This window comes from Ictidomys tridecemlineatus, chromosome 10 (genome assembly GCF_052094955.1).
Source record: "Ictidomys tridecemlineatus isolate mIctTri1 chromosome 10, mIctTri1.hap1, whole genome shotgun sequence".
NCBI lineage: Eukaryota > Metazoa > Chordata > Mammalia > Rodentia > Sciuridae > Ictidomys > Ictidomys tridecemlineatus.
In genome coordinates this window covers 123,238,815-123,249,436 of record NC_135486.1, presented here as the reverse complement: position 1 = coordinate 123,249,436, position 10,622 = coordinate 123,238,815, and the positions used below count along the sequence as shown (strand labels likewise).

Genomic DNA, 10,622 nt, shown 5'->3' with positions numbered 1-10,622 from the left:
ATTGGTGGGTAAGGATCATGTGAACCAGCAGGGCTAGTCTGATTGGTGGGTAAGGATCATGTGATCCATCAGGGCTAGTCTGATTGGTAGGTAAGGATCATGTGAGCCAGCAGGGCTCACCATTGGACAGTTCTTCTCAGGGGGGGATGGGAAAGTTAGTCTTTGGAGTCAGGGTGACTCCCAACATTCCCCCCTCTTTGTTATTAAATGAGAGTGGGTGTTTACTCATTCTGGCTGCTTCCTGCTGAGATGGGGCAGCGTGGGAGAATAGGAGGGAAGTAGGGAGCCCCCACAAGAGGGCAGAGAGAACTGGAATAACTTCAGGAACCAGATCAATGAAGATTCCTTGCCACCGCAGATCCATGAAGATGTCAGTCCATTGGGCATAGATCTCAACTGAAGGTATCATCAGTAGCCAGGAGTTGGTTATTCCTGAGGAGAAGCTGGTTAAAAGCTTGATTACAAATTTTTACCCACCAGAGTCTGAATGAACTTTATGAAAAAGGGAAGGAAGAGGCACAGGTGGTGAAGGTGATCCCCCACTCGCTGTCTTGACAGGGTCACAGTGAGAATAAGTGCTGGCAAAGCCGCTCTCCCACTGTCTTGACAGGGTCACAGTGAGGATGAATGCTGGCAAAGCCAAGCTGGTTGGTGGGAAACTGAAACCATGAGACCCTTTTTTATGTAATTGGGACTTTTCATTTTCATGCTTATGTTCCTGTCAGGAGGCATGAGTATGTTAAATGCCAAACAAATTAATTTCAGATGGCTAGAACGTAACAGGTAGTTCATGCCTTGAAGGCTGTTCTACTACCCCTCAGCATATCAAGGACAAAGTAGAAGGCTGTTCTTCTATCTCAGTACATTGAGGACAAATCTGATGATGGACAACAATCATTTTCTGAAAAGTCATGAGAATTTTAGGCACCACATTGATTATATCAACTAGAGCCCAAGTTCATATTTCTGGCCTCTTAGAAAACCTAATTATTATGCTTATTTTATAAACCCCACCATATGTAGCCTCATTCTTAGTGGAGGAACGTTATATTATACACTTAGGAAAGTTAAAACATATAAAGATATATTTTTTTATAAACCCCTTTTTACTTTATATAGGGATTTATGATGAGCATAGTTAATATTGGCAGAAAGTGAACTAATGTTTAGAACTTACTTTCTATTGAGAAAGATTATAAAGATAGGAGAACTAGTGTACCTTGACTGAGAAACAAAGAAACTCTTTGAGAAAGCAGCTCAACCAGTTTTATGAGAATAAATTTAGGAATTAATTAAAGTAGCTTTATAAGATGTATTTTTAGAATGATGTTAGAAATATTATCCTATTTAGATTTTTGGTTTAGAAATTCTTAAGTTTTTAGTTGTATGGGTTTCTGATATGTTTTAAGAATGATTTATAAACTTTAGGATATTTTAAATATAAGATTTAAGGGGACTTTTTTAGATGGGAATTTTAGATTAGAAATAAAGTAAAGGTGTACTTTAAACTTAAAGGTTAATGATAGGTTAGGAGATTTAGAGTCTGGTTATGTAGTTTGGCATTAGTTAATAAGAAAATAGCATATCTTGGGGAAAATAGTAAATCTTGGGAAAATCTGAAAAATGTAAATTAGTGATGCATTTTATTAATGATTTTGTACTCTTAATAATTAAATAACTAAAGGTCATATCCTGGAAAAATGTAAATTAATGTTACATTTTTTTGTACCCCTAATTATGGTTAAGGAAATGTCATGTCTTGGCAAAGTTTTAAATTGTATAATCAATGACGTATTCTGAATTTCTAATGATGAGAAAAATTGCAATAAAAGATGACCCAGAGAAAGCTGCATTAGAGCTCTCTCTCTGCAGATTGCTCCAACAGAACGACTCCTGTCTCATCTTTTCGTAGACACCACTCATCCTTCAGGACTCCCTGGACCTCACTAGGGCAGGACCCCAACAATTGGCACCCGAACCAGGTAACTGAAGGTAATCTCCCTTGGCATTTGCCCCCTTGTTTTTCAGAGTGGATAGGCCATTACCCGTGGGTTTCATGAGCCCCCTGTTGGTAGAACAGGTAAGAGTGGGTAATTAGGTAAAAGAAAAATGGGAAATACAGAATCTAAGGAACGAGGATTATTCATTGATATTGTTAAACATATGCTTAGAAAAAAAGGAATTCAGGTTTTCACTTCACAATTACAGAGGTTTTTTTATTTTATTCAGGAATGTTGCCCTTGGTTCCCAGAAGAGGGAACCTTAGATTTAAAAACATGGGTAAAAATAGGAGAAGCTTTAAAAGCATATTACTTTAATTATGGATCAGAAAATATGCCTGTAGATGTTATAGCATTATGGAATCTTTTAAAAGATATGTTAGATCCAGCTCATGAAGCTGAAACCTTAAATAGAATTAATTCAACTGCCCATACTGAAGAAACTCCCCTAAGGAAGGACTCTAGAAGCGAAATTTATGTCCTAAAAAAAGATGAGGAGGAGGATCAGTCTTGTTTAAAAAGTGAAGATAATTTAGAAGAAGCACCTATTGAATATCATAATGAAGAATTCTTTGCCCCTATAAATACATGTCCTTATAGACCTCTTACAAAACCTTCTACAAAAAACAAATTAGGTTCCAAAATAAAAAAATACCCTACCTCCTCCTTCACGAAATGTAGGATTTAAAGGAGCTATGAGAGAAGCTCTACAATCTGGAGATCTAAGTTTTACTCTCCCTATCACTATTGATTCAAATGATGAACACTATATGCCTCAATGGGAGCCCCTTTAAAAATTTTAAAAGAATTAAAACAATCTGTTCATGATTATGGACCCACTTCTCCTTATACTTTACAGATAGTAGAGGTTATTGCCACTAGATGGATGACTCCATATGATTGGTTTGCTACTGCAAAATCTTGTCTCCCCGGAGGGACATTCTTATTATGGAAAACAGATTATGAAGATAGAGCTAAAGAATGCTCTCGATATAATAGATCTATTAATAGTGAAGTTACTTTTGATATGTTAATGGGAGAAAATGATAGGGCTCAGCCAAGTGATCAATTACATCTGCGTCAGCCTGCCTTAATCCAGTGCTCAGATTTAGCAGTTAATGCTTGGAGACAATTGGAAAATAAAGGAGTTAAAACTTCTGGCTTAAGTAGTATAAAACAAAAGCCTGAAGAACCTTTTGAGGAATTTTTGTCTCGATTAAAAGAATCAGTGGAAAAAATTATAACTAATAATGAAGCTTCACAAATTGTAATCAAACAATTAGCTTTTGAAAATGCAAATACTGTATGTCAGACACTCCTAAAACCTATTAGAAAGAAAGGAAATTTATCTTATTTTGTTAAGGTTTGTGCTGATGTATCACCCTCATATTTGCAAGGTGTAGCCATAGCTGCAGCATTACAGGGACAAACAAATGCTCAGTTTCTTAAAAGGCTTCAAAATAGAGAACAAAATAAAGGAAATCAAAGCTGTTTTTCTTGCAGACAGACAGATCATTTTAGTAAAATTTGTCCTAATAAAAACTTTCAAAATAAAGGAAACAGAGTTCCTAATCAGATATCTAGACCCAAAAGTTTATGCCCACATTGTAATAAGGGATTTCACTGGGCAAAGCAGTGTCGCTCTAAATTTCATAAAGATGGGAGACTTTTAGAAGGTGGACCAATGTCTCAAAAATTTCCACAAATGACTGCCAATCTATTACCGGGAAACTGGTAATGGGGCCAGCCTCGGGCCCCTTAAATAATGGAGGCCATCAACAGTCTTTTTCAACAGGATATACTATAAGGGCTTTATTAAGAGCCACCCCAGATTCAGCAGGATTAGATTTGGCATCTTCAGAATCAGTAGTTATTCCCTCAGACTCTTCTGTTCTAGCTATACCTACTAAAATTTATGGACCTTTACCTAAAGGAACTTTTGGTCTTATTCTAGGAAGAAGCTCTGCTTCCCTACAGGGAATCAAAGTTATTCCTGGAATTGTTGATTCTGATTATACTGGAGAAATTAAGATTTTAATAGAACTTTAATCTCAAAAGACTTTGATTATTCATAAAGGACAAAGAATTGCTCAAATCTTGCTACTCCCCTATTTATCTATCAGAAACCAAGCTATTTCAAATGAACAAAGACAAACAAGAGGATTTGGTTCTAGTGATATGGCATTCTGGGTTCAAAAAAATTCAAAATTCTCGTCCTATGAAAAAACTAGAGATTCAGGGAAAAAAATTGATGGATTATTAGATACAGGAGCAGATGTTACTTGTATAGCTTGTAAAGATTGGCCTTCAACCTGGCCTACAACAGTAACTCCCTCAACACTTATGGGACTTGGAACTGCTACTAATGTAGCAAAAAGCACTCAAATACTTCAATGGGCTGATGACAAAAATTCAGGAACTTTTCAGCCATATGTTATTCCTTCTCTTCCTTTTACTTTATGGGGCTGAGATATAATGTTTAAAATGGGAGTTTCTCTCTGTACTGCTTTTGTAGAAGAGGCTCAACAGGATTTTTAATTGGGGCCATTGTCGAAACAGCAGATAAAATGACTTGGAAAAATGATGAGCCTGTATGGGTAGAACAATGGCCCCTAACAACAGAAAAATTATAGGCTGCAGACTTGTTGGTTAAGGAACAACTTAATTTAAAACACATAGAACCTTCTAATAGTCCATGGAATACTCCTATACTTCTTATTAAAAAGAAATCAGGTACATGGAGATTATTACAAGATTTAAGAGCTATAAATGCTACTATGGAGGATATGGGTTCCTTACAACCAGGACTCCCCTCTCCAGTAGCTGTCCCTAAAGGATCTCATGTTATGGTAATAGACTTACAAGACTGCTTTTTTACTATTCCATTACATCCTGATGATCATAAAAGGTTTACTTTTAGCCTTCCCTCTGTCAATTTAAAACGGCCATATCAACGTTTTCAATGGAAGGTGTTGCCTCAAGGTATGAAAAATAGTCCTACTCTCTGTCAAAAATATGTTGCATCAGCAATATAACCAATAAGAGATAAATATAAAGATGCCTATATTATTCATTATATGGATGACACATTAATTGCTCATAAAGATGTTCAGTTGCTTCATCATATATTATTAATATTGACACAGTCCTTACAAAATTTTGGTTTAATCATTGCCCCAGATAAAATTCAGCAATCACCTCCTTACAATTATTTGGGTAGAATTATAAATACTCAAACTGTTTCCCATCAAAATTTAAAATTACGTATTGATCATTTACAAACTTTAAATGATTTTCAAAAACTTTTAGAAGATATTAATGGATTTGTCCTTTTTTGAAACTTACTACTGCAGAACTTCAACCCTTATTTGATATTTTGAAAAAAGACTCTAACCCACACTCTTCTTGTATTTTGACAGAAGAAGCTAAATTGGCTTTAAATAAGGTAGGAGAAGCTATTAATAAACAACAATTGCAAAGAGTTGATTATACTCAAACTTGGGATTTTCTTGTTTTACCTACTCCTCATACACCCACAGGAGTATTATGGCAGTCAGGTCCTTTAGAGTGGACACATATGCCAGTTACTTCTAAAAAGGTTATTTGCTCGTACCCTACTGTGATTGCTTTATTAATAATAAAAGGAAGATATAGAAGTAGAGAGTTATTTGAGAAAGAAATGCATAATTTGGTGATTCCTTATTCTAGAGATCAATTAAATATACTTATGGAACATTCTGAAGATTGGCAAATAGCTTTACAGGGATATTGTGGTCATATTAAGTTTCATTTGCCATCTCACCCTTTGTTATATTTAGTTAAGAATCACCCTGTTATTTTTCCAAAATTGTTTTCTTATGAACCTTTATCTCAACCAGCAGCTTTAGTTTTCACTGCTGGCTCCTCAAATGGACGAGCATCTTTAGTTATTAATGATAAAACTTATGTCCGACAGACAGAGGAAATCTCTGCTCAAAGGGCAGAAATAATAGCTCTAATTACTCAATTTTAAGATCAAATGTTTAACTTATACACTGATTCTCAATATATTGTGAAATTTTTTCCTCATATAGAGACAGCTTCTCTCCCTCAGCATAAGACTACAATTTTTCATTATTTAAATTTTTTACAGAAGTTGATTTTAGATAGACAACATCCTTATTTTATAGGGCATATTCGAGGACATTCTAACTTACCAGGAGAATTGCCACAAGGCAATGCATTGGCAGATTCATTAACCAGACCCCAAATTCTTACTGTTCAGGAAGCTACAGTTAGTCGTGCTTTACATTATCAAAATGCTTCTGCCCTTTGACAGCAATTTCATATCCCTAGGGAATCAGCTAGAACTATTGTCAGAAACTGTCAAACCTGTCCATCATTACTGCCAACTTTACCCATAAGGGTTAATCCTCATGGTTTAAGACCTAATAATCTATGGCAAATGGATGTTACTCATATTCCTTCATTTGGAAAACTAAGTTATGTTCATGTTGTTGTTGATAGTTTCTCTCATGTGATTATTGCGTCAGGAAGAACTGGGGAAGCATATAAAGATGGAGAGCAACACTTGTTTATTTGTTTCTCATATTTTGGAATGCCTAAAGCATTAAAAACAGATAATGCACCAGCTTATACTTCAAATGCTTTTAAAAATTTTTGTGATATGTTTAAACTTTCTCATTCTATGGGAATCCCTTATAATCCTCAAGGACAAGCTATAGTTGAGAGAACTCATCAAACATTGAAAGCTCAAATTACTAATATAAGTAGAATATAAATATAGTTCTCCTCATCATGTCTTACAACATGCTTTGTTTGTGATTAATCATCTTAATTGTGATTATAAAGGAGTAACTCCTATGTTAAGACATTGGGAAAATGAAAAAATATCAGCAAAACCCTTGGTAAAATGGAAAGATCTTTTGACAGGTAAATGGAAAGTTACTAACTTGTGGGCGAGGATATGCTTGTGTCTTCCCACAGGATGCAGATTCCCCCATTTGGATTCCTGACAGAATGATTCGACCCTATGTCCAGCTTCCGGACCAGAAAGCAGAACAGATCGTGCCCTCCGAGTCTCCGATACTCCTCACCATTGATCACGGTGCCTGAGGAAGATTTGATGACTACCTTGATTCCATCTCTCTCCCGAATGAACTTTGATGATCCTCAATCCTTATTCAGATGAGTATCTTCTACAAGATCTACAGAACTGCCAACTTGGGGACAATTAAAATGATTGACTCATCAAGCTCGAGAACTTATTTCTACTCAGTCAAACCCCTGCACTCCTGAGACTATGTTTGTTGCTATGCTAGCTATTCTTGCTTGTCAGGTAACCAATGTGTCTTCTGAATATTATTGGGCATATTATCCTGATCCACCTTTATTTCATCTAACTACTTGGGGAAAAGGAGATATTAAGGTATTTACCAATAATACTAATCTTCTGGGGGGTGAATCTAATTCTTTTATTACTCCTATATCAACTCATAATTTTAGTTTTAAGGGTCACAGTCATTTACCTCCTCTTTGTTTTAGCTATAATGTTATTCAAACTGTGGGTTGTATACCACTTAATTATAGAACTTTTACAACAAATTCTCCAAATGAGGAAAGAGATATAAGGGATATTTGAAAACTTTCTATTTTAACTTTAAATTTTCCTGATTTTAAAGAAAATTTGCCTTCAGAAAAGCCCCCTCCTATGTTTCAAATTTTTGAAAAAGCTGAGTCCCATCTTGATCATTCATGGGTAAGGATAGATAGACAATTTGGATTTCCAATCTGGCATAAATGTATGTTTATTGAAAGAGGATTTAAACTCTTTCCAAAAAATTCTTCTTTTCCAATATATGATTTTTCTATTTCTGAACGTGATTATGATGCTCATAAACTTTTATCATCACCATGGTAGTATACTCCTCGAGTACGAACTATTAGGAGTGTTCCACTTAAGCCCATGAATACATGGTTCTCGGCTGGATGGGTCACCCCTTTATATTTTACTAAAATTAAACAACATTATCAGGTGTATACAGAACTTTATAGGTTATTGGCTTCCTTAGAAATAATGCATATGAACAGGCCTTTTTCAGCATGTGAGAGTTATTTTGTTATGGCTTGTGTAGGATCCCCTTATGCAATATTACTTAGAAATCAAGGAACACTAAAGATTTCAAAATTAGAGGATGAAACTTATGATGTTGTTTGTGAAGGTTGTACATTAACAAATTGTATTGATCCTAGTATTTCATATTCTAATGTCATTTTAATTGTACATCAACCTTCTTATATTATGTTGCCTGTTAAATTAGATTCTATTTGGTATGATGATCCTGGGTTACAAGTATTAGATTTAGTTAATCAAGCCCTAATTAGACCTAAATGTTTTGTAGCTGCTTTAATTTTAGGAATTGCAGCACTAGGGTCCATAGTTGCTTCCACTACTACATTAGTTAAAGAAGTTCATACTGCTCATCATGTAAATCAGTTGTCAAAAAATATTTCTACTGCACTTATGATTCAAGAATGTATAGAGAGGAAGTTAGAAGCTAGAGTTAATGCTTTAGAAGAGGCTGTCCTTTACATTGGTAATCAAATTCAAAACATAAAAACTTGAATGACAACTAAATGTCATTCTCAATTTAAATGGATTTGTGTTACTCTTCACACATACAACTATTCTGAAGAAACATGGTCTCAGATACAATGTCATTTATGAGGATTATGGAAAAACACTAATTTAACCCTAGATATAGAGAAATTACAGGAAAAGATTAAAGACATTAGTCAGGCACATATTTCAGAAATATCCGTACCAGGATTAGTTGATATTTTTGTTTCTAAATTGAATTCTTATTTTTTAACAAAACCTTACTTTCTATTTTAATTAATAGTGGTATAAGTATTTTAATTATTCTTGTTCTTATTCTTGTCCTTCCCGTCCTCTTCAAATTGCTGAGTTGTGGAATTCGTTCAGCCCATCTGGAACTACAGTTACTTCATTTAAAAAATAAAAAGGGGGAATTGGTGAAGGTGATCCCCCACTCACTGTCTTGACAGGGTCACAGTGAGAATAAGTGCTGGCAAAGCCGCTCTCCCACTGTCTTGACAGGGTCACAGTGAGGATGAATGCTGGCAAAGCCAAGCTGGTTGGTGGGAAACTGAAACCATGAGACCCTTTTTTATGTAATTGGGACTTTTCATTTTCATGCCTATGTTCCTGTCAGGAGGCATGAGTATGTTAAATGCCAAACAAATTAATTTCAGATGGCTAGAACATAACAGGTAGTTCATGCCTTGAAGGCTGTTCTACTACCCCTCAGCATATCTAGGACAAAGTAGAAGGCTGTTCTTCTATCTCAGTACATTGAGGACAAATCTGATGATGAACAACAATCATTTTCTGAAAGGTCATGAGAATTTTAGGCACCACATTGATTATATCAACTAGAGCCCAAGTTCATATTTCTGGCCTCTTAGAAAACCTAATTATTATGCTTATTTTATAAACCCCACCATATGTAGCCTCATTCTTGATGGAGGAACGTTATATTATACACTTAGGAAAGTTAAAACATATAAAGATATATTCTTCTCTTTTTATAAACCCCTTTTTACTTTATATAGGGATTTATGATGAGCATAGTTAATATTGGCAGAAAGTGAACTAATGTTTAGAACTTACTTTCTATTGAGAAAGATTATAAAGATAGGAGAACTAGTGCACCTTGACTGAGAAACAAAGAAACTCTTTGAGAAAGCAGCTCAACCAGTTTTATGGGAATATATTTAGGAATTAATTAAAGTAGCTTTATAAGATGTATTTTTAGAATAATGTTAGAAATATTATCCTATTGAGATTTTTGGTTTAGAAATTCTTAAGTTTTTAGTTGTATGGGTTTCTGATATGTTTTAAGAATGATTTATAAACTTTAGAATATTTTAAGTATGAGATTTAAGGGGACTTTTATAGATGGGAATTTTAAATTAGAAATAAAGTAAAGGTGTACTTTAAACTTAAAGGTTAATGATAGGGTAGGAGATTTAGAGTCTGGTTACGTAGTTTGGCATTAGTTAATAAGAAAATAGCATATCTTGGGGAAAATAGTAAATCTTGGGAAAATCTGAAAAATGTAAATTAGTGATGCATTTTATTAATGATTTTGTACTCTTAATAATTAAATAACTAAAGGTCATATCCTGGAAAAATGTAAATTAATGTTACATTTTTTTGTACCCCTAATTATGGTTAAGGAAATGTCATGTCTTGGCAAAGTTTTAAATTGTATAATCAATGACGTATTCTGAATTTCTAATGATGAGAAAAATTGCAATAAAAGATGACCCAGAGAAAGCTGCATTAGAGCTCTCTCTCTGGAGATTGCTCCAACAGAACGACTCCTGTCTCATCTTTTCGCAGACACCACTCATCCTTCAGGACTCCCTGGACCTCACTAGGGCAGGACCCTGGCACATAGGGTCTCTGGGTCTGCAAGCTGCCTTGTTGGCACAATGGGGGTTAAGTGTTCAGCCTTGAGTGGGGGCTTGAGTATTCAGCCTTGAATGGGGGCTTGGGCATTTGGGCTTGAAGCAAACAGGTGGTAAAGAACCAGA

The 10,622-nt window shown here is 35.0% G+C and overlaps 1 long non-coding RNA gene across 2 annotated transcripts; it reads left to right on the top strand.

Moving 5' to 3' along the window:
- Positions 1-1,560: 1,560 nt before the first annotated feature.
- On the top strand, positions 1,561-10,403 carry LOC120887208 (uncharacterized). Of its 2 annotated transcripts, none has more exons than XR_005730303.2 (2): positions 1,561-1,982; positions 6,987-10,403. It is a non-coding gene; the product is annotated as an uncharacterized LOC120887208 (long non-coding RNA). The 2 variants fall into 2 exon arrangements; XR_013426919.1 differs by having other exon boundaries at positions 1,561-1,992.
- Positions 10,404-10,622: the final 219 nt, after the last annotated feature.